General features: G+C 49.5%; 1 protein-coding gene and 1 pseudogene across 1 annotated transcript in view; one reads left to right on the top strand and one right to left on the bottom strand.

Moving 5' to 3' along the window:
- The window catches only part of camta1a (calmodulin binding transcription activator 1a), a 193907-nt gene that overhangs the window by 143262 nt on the left and 34498 nt on the right, over nt 1-16147 (bottom strand). The gene's annotated exons all lie outside the window — the stretch shown is intronic.
- Nucleotides 10586-10704, top strand: LOC133497403 (5S ribosomal RNA; annotated as a pseudogene).

Genomic DNA, 16147 nt, shown 5'->3' with positions numbered 1-16147 from the left:
TTGTTCCGACCAAACTTTGATCGTTTTATTATTTTTATGTTCTGGCTCACTTCTTCACGGAGCACTTTGGGCTGCCTTATATGAATGCGCTAAATAATTAAACTTGCTTCAGGTTGTTTTACGCCACTGTCGGCGTCACGCGGCTGAGAATTCGGCCTTTTATTTAGCGTTGCCTTTTACTTGAAGCTTTCCTCGCACATTCCGCTCGGTCCGCAACGCATCAGCCGGCGCTCCGACCTCAACGACGGAGTGAGCGTAAGTCACGTCCACTTCTCCTGGGCAGACACGCTCACATTAATAGGCTATTTACCGACAATGAAGATGATGGCCTGCGCGCGTCTGGCTTTGTTTTTGTATCTACCTCAGTCCGTCCAGCGACTGATTCCCGCCGCCATCTACGCATCTGAATACGCTCCTGAAATAGCCGGAGAGGCGCACCTCCAATCACGGCCACCTCCGCCTGCTCATTTTCCAAGTTCAGCGGACCGTGGGGCGCTGGCGCAGTAAATCACTCGGGCACCCTGGCCACCGTAAATGATCCACGGCCGTTCTCTTTTCCCTCAGACGTAGTTTCTGTGCAGACGCAAACCGCGGTGAGCGGCACGCCGCAGAGCATCTAACAATCGTTAGCAGAGAAGGTGGTGGGGGTTAAAATCCTCAGTCTGGTACGCAACGCGTCTTCTCTGCCCACCCTCCGGCAGCTTTTTCACGGAGGCTGATTGACTGCTTTCCCTCTATTTAACACAGCGGCTCATCAGTCACCTCTGCGGCGCCAGCCGTGGAAGCGACCGACACTCGACACGGGGAAAAGGGGACGCCTGTGCGCCTCGTGCACACATCGGGCAAAGGGAGCCTTCTCTTGAACGGGATCCATGTTTTATTCATCACTGCGGCCCGTGCACTTACTACTGTATCATAAATTGCTTCTATTTCTTCCCAACAATGTATTCAACTGGGCTTTCTTTGAACAGCGATGTGGAGAAAGGAGCAGCAGGGAGCAGCAGGGAGCGCCACGACTGTCACCCGCAAAGCGGGCGGGACGCGCAAACAGTGTTTTGTCCAACGAAAATCAAACATGGCAAAGAGCTCTGGCTCAGATCACAGTGACTGCTCCGCACTTTCGTGTCAAATTCGACGAAACAGAGTCATTGCTACTTTTAAACATACACTCTTTTGGCTCGTTGGAATCATTTCATTTTGCAAAGTAACCACTGAGCAAATGTTGCTGAGTGGAAGCTGCGACCAACTGCCGCAGAACTGAACTCGACGCCGGAGTACAACTTGGACGTGGATCCTGGACTTTACTGTGAATGTGACGACGACAGAGAGCCGAGCTCTTTGGAACGGAAACCGCATCTCACACGCAATCGAATATTTCGAAACTACGATGGTGCTCTTTGTAAAGGTTTCCCTGATTGCGTAGAAATTTGAATTCTCTTTATAAAATAGTGCAATGGGTTTTCTCACTTTGTCCATTGGCGCAAAGGTTAGCTGACCAAATTCATACCGGCGTAGACAACTTCACCATTCTATTCACATTCTAAATAAACACGCAGTTCTTCATTTTCTTCCTAAATCCAGCTAATTTGAGATGATACCACGTGCGATTATAAAGGACTAAGGGAAACACGGAGTCCTGCACTGGAGCAGTGATCTGTCGGTTGAAGGAAACCGGGATGGTGGTGCTCAGCAGCGACTGTGGATTTTCATTCGAGATCAAAGAGCAGCCCACGGGTACCTGACTGTGGTGCACATCTCTCGCTCGCCGCGCTCGGGGGACAGTCAAACTCTGATCTGTCCTGAATCGTCAACCGTGATGAAGTACTTCTGGAAACGATGGTGCAAATTGGCATCATCCCCTGACATTTAGCCGCACGATCACGTAGCATAGCGGACAGTACAGCCTCACACTTACCGTCGGTGCAGGACATCCGAGAGGGGCCAAATTGGGGGGATTTTGATCGCACCGTCCCCATGAATGCTCAAACTACGAGCTTTATTTTGTCGAGTCACAACAGGAGTGAAGAGACGCGTCACTCATCCGTAGTCTCCAGTTGGTTGAGGTGCACCGGGCTCCATATTGGAGGACAAGGAGAAGGGAGAAACTCATGAAGGAGAGCACGGGAGCGTTGAAGGTGTCAAGGCAGCCATTGTATTGCGAAAAGCGAGTGGCCGACACGACTTTCAGGTTGCCATTAAACTCCGGCCGTACTCCCGTTCACGGGAGGCTTTGTGTGTCGGACGAGGAGATCGTAAAGGCTTTGTGTGACTGCCATCGATTTGACTTCCTTCGTTAGGGCGATGACACCGCCTGCTTATGATGTCCGTCTCTATCGATGTCACTTTGTTAGTTTAATTACGTTCTATTGGGTTGTAGAGTCACGGCAAGAGCAAAGCTATAATGTAGGGCAAAAATCATCAATGGAATAATTCACTTTTGAAGTTGTCTGGGGCAGAGAGTGGGCAGATAATTATTTCGGAGACATAAAATAGACCCTGTGAATCACCATATGCGCAAAGGCAAAGGGAGGGACGCTGAAATTTAATGACTCTTTGGGACACGTTGGGGCCAAAGTCAGAGGGAGGAGGCCGGGACTGCGATGAAGGCCTTCATGGAAATGAAACACCTGGGTTCAACCTTGGGAGCGCCTGTTTACACCGTCAGTCCCCAGGTGCCCCCGTTGAACGAGAGGCAGACAGCATGAGAAGAACCGAACGTGGGTGTCACCACGTGCGCTACGGGGTGGGACCCGGGGGGTGTGGGGGGGGGGGGAGCGGTGCCATGTGAAGGTGACCCTTGAGGGGACGAGGAGGAGGGAGAGGCCACCTGCTTGCCAGAAAAAAATGAGGGTGACAGCCATCCACCTGTCTGAAAAGGCGCTCGTTCCCGACCCCATCTGCCCAACTCCTTTGGGAATTCCCCCACCCTGGTGGGGTGGGGGGGTTGGGGGGGCGGCTTATCCCGTGACCCTCACTGTCTTCAACTCGACCAGTCTCCCTGTCCCGGCTAAAGGTACCGCTAATCACCGCTGACCAGTGTCTGTTCAGGGCCACTGCATCAAGGGACAAGGAAGTTGAACATTGCCAGTCGGCGTCACCTTTTCTTGTTTGAAAGTGATACAGGCCCCCCCAAGGCCCCCCAGGTCTTCGGTGTCAGGGAGGGCAATAAGTCACCTGGCTCGGCTGAGTCATCGGCGGTGGCCCGCGGTAAAGTGCGCCCCCTTTTCCTGCTCAGCAAAAACTCGTCACGCTGTCCTGTAGCCGCGATAATCGCCGGAGCAATTTGGCAGCTCAAACAATGGTCGCAAGTTGTGGGCTGTGTATTTGTCACTCCCCTCGCTGCGTTTGTCCGTGCACGCCGCTTCCTGCCGTTTCTGCCATCGTCGGCTGGCACGCCAACACAGCTACTTTCTTTTTTAGCCGACCAATTCATCCTGCTGGTATGTCTGGACAAAGCGAGAGCGATCTCACATCCCCAGACCTGATGCGGGGTGTGTGGAAAGGCCAAGACACACTTCTGACATTTCTCAGAGTCTGTTACTGCACTGTCGTGCAGGCTTGGGGGAGATGTTCAAAATCGCTGCAAAGTTGCAAAAAACAAAAACAAAAACAAAAACAAAAAAAAAGCCCAAAACTGAGTTGCAGCCGTAAAACAGGAAGAAGATCAGAATTGAGAACGAGACTTGTTGAAGACAAAAACAAATGTGAGAATAATGACAGAGGACTGTGTTCCAAAAGTTGGGTAAACCTAAATCAGTTGAAGACCAATTAAGGTGAGCTGCGACTAATTGAAGGATCTGGAAGACTCTCAGCATCCCAGGCCTGTACGTTCTACATGATTGAACGCAGATTCCCCTCGAGAAAAAAACAATACTTACTCATGGTGGAACGCCACAAGGAGAAGCCAATTAGCTGCTCTGCTGCTCCTTAAAGTGAAAGAGGGTCCGTTCTTGTAAATCGGTACTTAAGTGTGAAAACTCCAGACACGGAATATTGCAGCAGCGAAGCGTGCGGCTCGCTTGTCGGCCTCCCAATCAAAGGGCTCAATTTGGAAACTCAGCTTTGGAAATAATTACCTTCTCCCCGTGGTTGCTCCGGGGTTCAGTCCAAACAAACACACTCGATATGGACGACCCGACTCATTTGCTTTACAGGATTTTTTTTTTTTTTTTTTTGCTTCGACTTTGCGGGCAGCAATTTGAGCTACAATCCGGTGGCGGTGACCTCACTTCAACACAAGCTGCACTTTGGCAAGCTCCGAGCTTTTTATTGCCACTCCCAGTTTACTGTCGAACCGGACACCGGGCAAAGAAAACGATACGTTGTGCAAAATAAAACACCCAAAAAGCTTTGCCCCACAACACTTCGTTTAGCTTACAGCTAACGAAAAACGCCATAGACAGTCTAACAAATACCACAAGCGGCAATGGATAGTTGAGCACAAACGGTGGGGCAACATAGGTGCATATATTTTTTCATCTTTTGCATAAACTGAGAAATGTTACTGAGTCAGTCGTGAAGTTCTTCATCAAGTAAAACATTACTCGTCCAAAAATGTTTTGTTTTTCCACTTTCGGAGTGGGGAACCAATGAATGGCATTTCCATTCATTTCTGATTCAATGAGGAAAAGCACGAGTGAGGAGCTGCGTATTAAGCATGTTTCTCAAGTCGTAAACGACGGGGCTGAAAGTAGTTAACAAAGTGTGCTGCTTATTTCCTGTGTTGTTTTAGCAGCGAGCAGGACATAAACAGATTCTTGTTGAACAAACAGACAACCTTCCTTCATCCTTGGAGGCACTGCGGGGATGTTGAAATACGCAGCGCATTAGCGGTGCCGCTTCTGGTCTGTTACACATGCAAATTGACGGGCCTCATTATGCATACTTAACACGTAGACATTCTCGCGCCCGCACGGTGGCATCTGGCCGCAGAACGCAGGACCTCGGCGAGATCTGAACGGCGAGAAAAGCTCCGCTCAGCTCGAAGGCACGCGGGCGCACGTTTCTTCACTTTGCGTTTACAGTTGAGCAACACTCTCGTTGCTCTGTTGACGTTCGGTACTCGGCCGATGACGCTGTTCTCACTTAAACCTCACGATCGCGCTCACGTTGTCTGGATCGGTCGGGCCCGTACTGGAGAGAATTGAAGCCAATAATATGTGCTCATGTCGTTTACGACTTCTACAATGAGGGTAACCGTACTGTAGCTTACTGGAATCAAATCAAGAAAATAATTTCAGCCAAGCATAGCTTACAAGAACAACTTGAGATTTGTTCTGCAACCTTGCTCGTGACTCAAAATGTACCTCTCATCGCTTTTCCTTTTGAAATGAACGGAAATGACATTCATCCATTCCAGTCGAACGCCCGCACAAAAAATGGCAACAAATGCTGTGGTGTCTTTTCACGAGCTAACAAAAATAGAGCTGCCCGATGACAGCTGGGATTGGCTCCGGCGCTCGTATCTCGAGTTTGTGCTGACAAATCGGACCGCTTGTATTCCGAAAAACTGGAGTCACTGAGATCTCAAGGCACCACGGTACTTTCAGTTTCAACGTGCACATGCTAACGGGTACACTTGATGGAATTTTGACTTGAATATTAATTGCATTGACCTACGTTGCTACGAAATGTGAAATACGTGTTTCGCACGGGTGCCAGCCCTACGTCGAGCTCCTTGCCGTGACTCAATCCATTCACTGGCGCACACCTGCAGATTTACACCTCTGACTGGCGCAGGTAAATCATCGCTTATCACGCAAAGTGAAAGTGTCTGCGCCAACAACAGCATTACCGCACTTTTGGCCAAAGGTACTGGAAAATAATGGAGAGTAATACGGTCGGTTGTGAAAGGAGGGCAAAGGCCCAACGATAGACAGAGCGGGATTTAATCACCAGCACGAGCGCCTCCCCGACGACGCCGAGGCAGGGCCTTGCTTGACCTTTTGGACGTGAAATGTAATCTCTTCGCCGTTCTACTCCATTTGGCCGTACGGCATTTGTGTCCAAATCGGGGATAAACTTCCCGCAGACACGGTGGCCAAATTTCTTCCAGGAGTTTCCCGAGATGCCATTCATAAAAATGAGAATCATTTTTCCAAATGAAGTCCCAACAACTTTGACTTCAGGCCGCCCAGATCCAACCGGCGTCTCATGGATTCCAAGAGTTTTGCGGAGTTGTCGCTAAAACCACAGAGGCTGACCTTTGACCTTTGACCTTTGACCAGGTGGAGCAACTCCCAAAAGAGAGGTTTTGAGACGGGGATGGACGGACAAACGGCCTTTAAAGAGAATGTCTTGCGCGAGGCTGGCGACGGCGAGGAGAGGGAAGGTCGGCCTCATTACTATTATTCTCTCTCCCTCCGGGCTCAGGTGACCCCGGCCGGCTCTCTCGCCCCCTGCCTTGCACACCGCTAATCATTTGGTTTTAATCACCAGGATATTCTTGCTCTTCTTCCGGCCCGACTGTGTGCCCTCGCCTCCGCCAAGGTCCAGCTAATTTGATTCTAATTGGCTGCAGCTCGAGCTGGGACCGATCTGCCTCGCCGGCCTCATCCCGTCTCCTCTTCCGGTCCGTGTCCTTGCCGTCTTTCCCACCTCACGCCTCCGATTGTTTCCTCATCTGGTCTTTTTCCCCACGCAACGCCGCCCTTCCCTCCTCCTGTCGGGGTTGCGCTGGATTCCGACACCCGCTTCCCTGCTGCTCTTACCTTTCAAACGGGTTTGATTGGGTCTACGGACTGCTCACCGTGGCGTGAAGGAGGAATACGAAGCGGTCCGACAACGTAGATGTGCCGAGACCTGGCGGAGAATCCACACAATCCGGAGGGATGGCCGTTCGTTCTATCGACAAGACGAAACAGTTCAATAAAAGCGTCTTGTTACTGCGCGTAGTTTGCTACTTCTCCTCAAAGCTCTCCTTTTAAAGTGAAGTCATTCATCACAGCTTCTCGGGCCCCCCAAAAAAGGGAAGACTTTCTAACTGTCCGCACATGAAATATTCATCGCTGCCAGCTAATTGGTCCTCCAAAGAAACCAAATCTCACTCTAGCGGTCATCATAACTAACTCCACCTGTCGCCGCCAGCAAAAGAAGAAGGGAAAAAAGGCAGATGGAAATGTGCTGTTACAAATCCTCGACTTTTCTTTTCTCCTCTGGATCAGCAGGCCCAATAAATTCTCATTACACCTGTGCGGAGAGCTTCAAATAGAGCCACAGAAGCAGAAACTAATTACTTTCTAATTTATTGACTAATGGCCACAGCCCTGGGAGACAGCTGCAATTGTTCAACAGTCCTGCCCCTCTGACTGCGCTCAGGTCCACTTTAGATTCATAACACAAAGAATTTGTCATTACAAGCACATTAAATTGAACCGTATAGACCATAACAATGGTAATTTATATCGTTTTGTTGTTTGGCACGCTTGTGCATCGCCCGTCTTGGCTCGAGTCGAATACGGCAGCCGGCTTTGTTCTTCAAAGGACGGATCGTTTCTGTGCCGCATGTCTCGTTTGTTGGAGTTTAAAGAAGAAAAGTGATCGGAAATTGTCTTTTCCCTTCGGGACCGTCAAAATAAAAGGCCGGGAAGAGTCGTTATCACCCCAACGAGGTCGACGGCCGAGCCGGGAGACGACTGTCGCGCCCTATGCGAAGGGAACGGAAATGAATTCATTTTCAATTGATCCCGCCATAAATCCACATTCGGTGCGCTCTTGTCGGCGAGCCAAATTCTTTTCAGATATTCGACTAATTCTCAGCAATTGCCTTTACCTCTCTGCGTGTCTACGTTGATGGGAAGAGCGCCTTCGGGGATTGTCTACGTCCCGATCAACGAGACGTAAATGGTCAGCCAGCGGCTTGAACAGCATGATGACAACTTTAGCCGTGCATCAGGACACTACAGGGGAGGCAATTTGCGCTCGGCTATTCTGAGGCACGGCAAAGCGCCGCATTTTCTGCGAGGGCTCGGCAACGATCAAGCAAATTCATTACGGGAGTGGCGATTAGCGTTGACCTTGTCGCCTTCCCTGGGAGCAGCCGGAAGCAGTGCCAGAAACACAAAACCAAGAGCGACGAGAGTGGCCGACGGCGACGTGCTGTATTTGCAGCCGTGATGGAGACGTTTCAATATAGATCGAAGCCAATCCTATTGAATCGCAATACTTTGGGATTCACGTTGTTGTCGATTACCGGCATCCTCGCACTCGGCGGCTTTTGGCCAAGACCAAACAAATGAAGTCAATGAAGACAAATTCCTGTCGGGGGCGCGGTCACGCCACCGCCGTGCACGCCTGCCCACCTGCGCCTCGTCGGCAGCCTTGCGGGTGCCGTCACCAGTTGCCCGTTTGTTGCGTGACTACACGAGCTTCTTTGCCTCGTGACCACGTCCCAGCGTTGCTTTGCCACCACAGCCGAGTCGAGTCAAGTCTTGTTTTTCCCTCGCCGTTATCTGACCCTCAGGTCATGTTTTTTGGAGCTCGCCTTTTCCCAACGTGTTTTTGTGCAGTCGCTCGTTTGGACTGCTCAACCGTGTACGACTACTGCCTGGAATGAAAACACCCTCGGAAACCATGTCCACGCCTCGGAGTCCTGCATTTGGGTCCCACCCCATGTCCCGTGTTCGTGACAGAACGAACACGCGAGGTTTATATGCATTGCAGAATTCCGATAAACAAGACACAGGTGAGGAGGCTGCTGTCAGGAGCAGCGGCGTGACGAGCCCCCCCTGACAAGTCCGGGAACAAAAATCTCGGTCATCAGTAGAAATCGAGGTGCACAAAGTGTGACCCCAAACTGCGGGTTTGAAAACAAAGTCCAAGTTCAAGTAACTGTTTTCCACAAACATGGCATAGAACGTACCTGAAAGAGTATTCCTCTCACACCTGCAGTGCTGTCATAAAATAACTAACCAGCGAAAAATAAATAAACGGCTCCATCGAAAAATAAAGTACGTACATTGTGTATTATACTATAAACAGGGTGAGAGTGGGCTTCTGTGGCGGGGAAGAACTCCCCTTCGAGATTCTCCGAGCACAAAAAAAAAAAAAAAAAAAAAAAACCCTCTCTGATGTCAAAGCACCATTTGCCCCTTTCTTGTAAGGTTTTACAAGGATGGACCAATGCCGAGGAAAAACATGAGTGAAGACCACTAAGGACCGCTGATAACGACGAGAACACCGACTGAGCTAACGTCCCAAGGTCGACTGGCACCTCGGCGGAACACGGACAAATGTGGAGGCCCAACAAATCACTCGTCACATGCTACGAGGAAGTATGAACACATTTATCCGCAAAAGGTTCTACTATTAGTGTCTAAAGGTCCAAAAAGTCCCTACAAATATGTGATGTAGACTCAGTTTCTATTTCTTTTACTGGCTTTCACTGTGGGCTTTTGGAAGCGCCACGTAAAGGTAATGATTTGTGTTTCTTTGCACATGAAGCAAATAAATGAGATCCCGATGGCGAGATTGACAATAAATGACTGCAGATGAACTCAGCGCAGTCCATTTGGGGAAAGGATCGCCCAAGATTGTGCGCGCCCGAGCTCGCTCACAAACAAGACAACATTCGGAGCTGGTTAACGCAAGCCGAGGTTTCCATAGCAACAATAGTAGTAAATACAAATTGGACAAATAATTCCAGAAGGCAAACACACACACGCGCGCAGAAATGATCAATAGAAGGAAAAGAAAAAAACAGGACAACCTGTGCAAAGCCGTCCTGTGCACGCGAGCCAAGTCATGGCGTCGGGCTCCTCTTTCAAAAAAAAAAAAAAAAAAAAAAAATCAAAACACACACAGCACCACTTAATAAAGTGTGCCAGCGAGCAAGGGAGAGCAAAATAATGTTGGATCGACAGAGTTTAGCCGCTAGAGCAGAGACGAGGGAAGGACACGCCACTACACACAAAGTCAGGCACAATGGCCATTAAATCAAAAGCAATCTCCGCTCCTGGCACTGTACACATACACACGTTGACGCGTACAGTAGATCTCGCCGACGCATCTGGCGACAAATGCACACACGCCACACTGACAAATGGCGGCACTTCATTTGCTGACACGCGATGAGCTTATTTTAAAAGGTAAGCAGGCAAATGTCAGCAACGGATGACAACCGGCCGCTAAACCCTGCCCGAAGCCAACAAAAATCTCCGAACGGGAGATACGAGCGAAATCAATTTCAGGGCAAGTGCGGTGCCAAGGACGTCCAGAAGGGCACAGCTCTGTTGATCTCTTCCTATCAGTTTGCTTCCTCCCGTAGACGGCGTGCACGTAGCATGGCATCCTTAAAGAATATCATGCCGATAACAGTGCCAATAAAAGCTCGCCGTTTTACAGTCAAACCGTCTCTGCCTCCGACGCACTCGAGGCGGAGGCCATTTTCAGGCAACATAAAGTTTAACACGGCTACTTCCGCTGGTGCGCTAACGTGACACAACGGGGGGGGGGGGGGGGGGGTTGGGGGCTTAGTGGTTAATCACTGGATACGCTACCGGAGGGCCGCACCCAACGTTTCCTCAAAAATCTTCACCCCCGTACGTATATTACCTTTGCGCTTAATACAGTATGCGTAGGAGCCTACACTTACGCCCACGCTACCCTGAGAACGCCCGATCTCGTCAGATCTCGGAAGCTAAGCGGGTTCGGCCCTGGTTAGTACTTGGATGAGAGGCCGCCTGGGAATTCCGGGTGCTGGAAGCATCTCTCCCCGGATAAATGGAGAGGGCTTGCGTCAGGAAGGGCATCCGGCGTAAAACTGGGCCAAACAAAGACGCCTTCATCGAAGATGACACGCTGTGGCGACCCCTAACGGGACAAGCCGAAAGGAAAAGAAGAAATGTTTTGCTTCAAGCAAAATAAAAATGATAATACGACTTGCTCCAATCGTGACACTTTATTTAATTGGAGGACAAGGTGAGGACGATCACGTCAGCCGAGTAGCTACACACTCATCTAGACTGATAACCAGCAGTGACAAGATTATGTGTACATGATCATAAACATGGGAATGCACATGTGATTGTAAAGCAAAGTGTGAAAACAACCAAGATTCAGGTCCTTGAAAGGAAAAACAAAACGTTTGCAAATGGAGGCGCCGCCGCGGAGCCTTTCAACCGCCCGAGCGAGAAGCCACCAATCACTAATGCGGCCCAATTTGGACGCAATCGATAACAGATCATCGAGGGACACATTTGGATTTTTCTTTTTCTACTACCGACCTGGTCTGAATAGGAAAATGAAGGTGATCAAAAGAAAAGTCAACACTTAACTTCAGCACAAGCAGAATCGGAGCACTTCCCCAGAGCACAAAATTGCGAAAGGTTCATTGTACAACTTCGAATCATGAAAATGCTCTCGACGAATAGCCATCATGTGATCATATCACAGGAAAATGTCACGTAAATAGAGTTTAGGTAACTGTATGCCCCCTGCGTGCGGTTCGGACCAGGTGGGGGCGTCCTTGGCCAGATGGGGACACACGCAGAATCGCTTCTGGTGCAATTACCATCATGACAGAGAGCCTTTGTTTGCTGTAATTACGTTGTTAATTTGTCAAAATATGAACAGTAAAGGATGCGCTGCCACATCTCTGCGATAATTGCGGGGGGGGGGGGGGGTGCGCCAGGCTCAAAGCCCGTCGTCTGCGCCGCACTCCTGATGATTCAGGGAAGACATTCCAACACGGGAGCTGTGAAAAGCACACTGCCGAGGTGCCTGTGACACCCTCAATTCTTCCTTGGCTATCGGGCATAATGATGCACCCGAATGCGACGCGGTGGGAAATCCCATTTTTGGGGGAAGTGCCACAGATGAGGTAAAAATGCTCGCTTCAAGCCAGATATTCCATCAATCCTGGTAATGTAGTCTACGATGCACAGCGCAAGCTCCACTCCCAGCATGCCGGGTCTTTTGGTGCCTCTCGAGAACTAAAAAGAACATTTGAACATTTGCGTTTTGGGATTTCCGTACCTACGTGCAGAAATTAGAGCGGCCTCCCCCCACGGAAACCTTCAAATCTCGGTTTAAAACGTATTTACACTCTGCCACTGCAGCAAGTATGCAAAGCGCCTTTGGGTCTACCTTTCCTCCTGACATCTGCATTTTGGCCTCCTTTACTGCTACTTCCTCCCCACCTCGATCTTGAAGGTAGGGAGGACGACAGAGGGCTGGTCAGTGCAAACTAATGGCGTGAAACTATGGACCACACCGGGAAAAATTTAGAGCAGTTTACACTGTTGGGTTAAAAAAAAAAAAAAAAAAACAAGTTGAAATATTGACATAAAACTTGGATTTCCACTCCGGCACCGCAGCTAGTATGCAAATTCTGGTGCAGAAAAGATATGCAAGGATGAAGCCGTTAAAAAAAAATAATTTCAAAAATAAATGACATGGCACATGGCTGTAGAGTGTTAGCATCACATTTCTGAGGACCGGAGTTCAAATCCCGCCCCCGCCTGTGTGGAGTTTGCATGTTATCCCCGTGCCTGCACTCCAGTTTCCTCCCACATGCCAAAAATATGCAACATTGATTTGAAACTGCGAGTGCGACTGTTGTCTGTCTCCATGTGCGACCAGTTCAGGGTGTACCCCGCCCGCCTCCTGCCCAATGACAGCTGGGATAGACTCCGGCGCGCCCCGCGACCCTCGTGAGGAAAGCAGCTCACAAAATGGACGACGTCCACAAAATGTCAGGTTGTAATATCAATATAAATATACACATCAAGTCATTCTGGCGCTTTTCAAAGATACAAATCCACATAAAAAAAAATAAAAAAAAAATGAAAAGAAAACATACAAATGCAACAAAAAGTGCTTTACACAGCAAAAAAAAAAAAAAAACCTGACCATTATAATAGCAAGAAATACAAAAGAGTACACACTCACACCCACATGCACGTCTCCACCGCATAGTGATTAAAACAAAAAATATGGAAATGCGCTCAGAGTTACTTTTATTATGCATTCATTCGTTTTCTGTATTGCTTATCCTCATTAGGGTCTCTGGCGTGCCGGAGCCCATATTTGGCCGAGAGGCGGGGTACACCCCGAACTGGTCGCCAGCCAATCGCAGGCCATACGGAAACAATCTTTCACGCTCACGTTCGGGCAATTTCTTTCCTTGAAGGAGGACCACGTATGTTTCGGGGGTGTGCGAGGAAACCAAAGTACTCGGAGAAAATCCACCCTGGTCCTGTCGAGGCGGGATTTGCACCCAGGTTGTCGGTACTGTGAGGTAGATGTGCTAACCACTCAGCCATTGTTGTCGTTATTATTGTCATAATACGGGACTACATTTTGTGAGCCGCTTGAGCTCACGAGGGTTGCAGGAGAACTGGAGCCCACCCCGGCTACCTTTGGGCAGGAGGAGCGGTACACCCTCAACTGGTCGCCAGCCAATCCCAAGGCGCATAGAAACAACCGACCATTCGCACCGACGGGAAATTTACAGTCATCGATTAATCGATCACGCGTGTTTTTGGGAGGTGGGAGGAAACTGGAGTGCCTGGAGGAAAAAAACAAAAGCCACGCAAATACGGAGAGAACACGTCAACGCCACGTGGGCGGCGGGGCGGGATTGTCTCCGTGTTTTTAGGGTTGCCTTTGTTTTCTTCGTCGGAGTTGATTTGATTTTTCTTTGATCAAAATCCAAGATACTCCGTGGTACAGGAACAAGGATGCGTACATTATTTCCAACTTCCCACTATCATACGGTCATAGAACTACACTGATGTAGCACACGGGCCTAAATGTTTTACTTCTACTTCCAAATACAAATATTTTTGTTCAAATTGTGCACGTCTTGTTGTTCGTCTGTTATTTTTTGTCCCAGGCTCGAAGTAGGGAACCCAAATCCAAATATTCGAGGTGGCATTTCTGCGGCGACAAACAAAGACAGACGTCAGCGAGCGACCGTGTCAGGCCAGGAAGCGTCCGCTCCCCCCGTCAGCCGTCAATGCCACGAGCGTCCGACGACTCGAAGTCCACGGCAGCTCGACACGGCTTTGGATGAGGCACCCATCCGGCCGCGCACCTGACAAGTTCTCCGTCGGGCGGGCCCGGACTCCCGCGCCAGTCTCCCCCGCCCATTATCCCGGACCATCCGAACGTTCCACGCCTCCGGTCCGCGGCAGCCATAGGACAGATGTCGGCCAGGCGGGTCGGGGGCACGTTGGCCGTTGTGTGGAATTCAATGTTTCGCAGCCCCGCCGTTAATCAGCTGTGACACGTACCCGACGGCGTCTTTGCGGATTTGGGTTTGCCCGGAAGGGCAAGTCTTAATCATAGCGCAACATTCCGACATTCCGCGATCTCCCTCCGCTCTCTGTCAGAGCCTCGCACCCATGACTGATCTGTATTGCATTCCATTCATTAAATAAGCCATCCTTAATTACACTCCAATTAAGATGTCGTGTGCCTTTGGACTCCTCAGAGCGTGCTGTGATTGGATCAAAATGTGAAAACACAGCAAACAAAATTGCTTTACCGCTGTTCCGCGTAATTTCTTAACAGGGGTTTACGGAGGGCGGGAATAAATACGGAAGAGAGACGGATGAGCCAGAGCCGCAATTCTCAGGGCAAGTCGCAGCTCTTCGCTCTTCTTCTGGGAAAGCTCTCGGGTTCCACGTGTGACCTCGGGGACCCAAAGCCTCACGTGCAATGATACATTTTTCAATGATGTATCATCATTCTGTGCCAATATATTCTGCCACATCTCCAGACAGGACGCTAAGGGTCTGTACGGCAGCCCCCACCCTTCTGTCTCTTGAGCGTATACTGTACTATAAATAAATAAATATGTGGACACAGAACACACAACCGACACTTAGGAACATCCAAGCGCGCACGTTTGGGATTGACTTGTCTCTAAAAGTGGGGCGTGCTCCCCTGGACCCTCGCATCTCTTAATGTTAGAATGGCCAAAAGCTTTTAAGTGCTTTAAACTCCTAATAACCCTAATGTTGAGTCTCCCCTTGTGAGCACTGCGATTGTCAGGAAGAAATTAAATGCAATGGAAATAGATGCAAAGACGAGAATGGTTGCTGGGGATTTGGCGATTGTAAAGGCATTAAGAAGAGAAGAGAAGAGAAGAGAAGGGAGCGTAAACAAGCTCTGCGTCATGATGTGTTTTGGTGAGCTTGCTTTTGTTACAGGTCCTCCGTGTCTTCGGTCCTCACTTGATCTGGTCTACCTGTCCCTCGGGCCACTCGCGGCTCGTCCAGGTCTTCCTCGTCTGTGCGTATTTCGCTCCCTGGCTTCTTTCAGTTCCGCTCGGATCCGTTCCCACTGTCGACGTCGTCGTACGTTCCCGTCGGTCGGTCTCCGTGCCACCGCTCGTGTTTTGTTTTTTAGCTTCTGGATTAGTTAAGTGTTACTTTGATCAGTTCGCCATGTTCGCCTGTTTCAACAATGAAATAGCACGTTGTTTCGACTCCTCCACTCCCGCCTCGCCTCCCTGCTTCCCTGCATTTGGGCCCTCCGCGTCTTGCCTCAAAGGCGGACCGTGACACTCTCAGAATGTGGAACGTGTTGACAAGGGAAGCTGGACGGTGGCAAGATAAGACAAACTGCTTCCTTTTGCCTCTCGGGGTTAGAAAATGCCAGAGTTCGCCGTTCATGATGCACGTGGGCACGCAAACATCCCGCAACCGACTTCACCGTCAGCGGTAATCCTCCAATGCCCTAATTGTGGCTGCAGTAACCCTACATTTATTTCTCCTCGAGGAAAAAAAAATTATATATATATATATATATATATATAAAACTTGCGTTGATTCATTTCAAGCCACTTTCCGTTTGCCAGGAGGAAGCAAAACACAAAATGTCACTCAGTTATCTGACATTTCCTTTGCTTGTCACTCCTTTGTCTCCTTCTCTTTCTACAGTCTGGTAAGATGAAGGCTGTCGGCGGACATGGGGAAACTCTGCATTTTCCTTAAGAACAATCATTTGTTGGGTTAGCACAGTGGCCTAGTCCTTAGCGTCGCCTTAAGATACGAGCAGCTCAATGTTTTCAAGATATGGGCAGTCATTTGGCCTATTTAGGAGAGTAGAGAGCGAGTTTTGCATCAGACGTGGCTCCAATGGGGCAAGGAGGGCGGTGGGAAATTCAAAGTTTGCGCCTCCGATTTTCTGGGTGATGCTA

The sequence above is a fragment of the Syngnathoides biaculeatus genome, chromosome 2 (assembly GCF_019802595.1).
Source record: "Syngnathoides biaculeatus isolate LvHL_M chromosome 2, ASM1980259v1, whole genome shotgun sequence".
NCBI lineage: Eukaryota > Metazoa > Chordata > Actinopteri > Syngnathiformes > Syngnathidae > Syngnathoides > Syngnathoides biaculeatus.
Note: the sequence above shows the minus strand (reverse complement) of the source record. Positions and strands in the feature narration are given on the sequence as shown.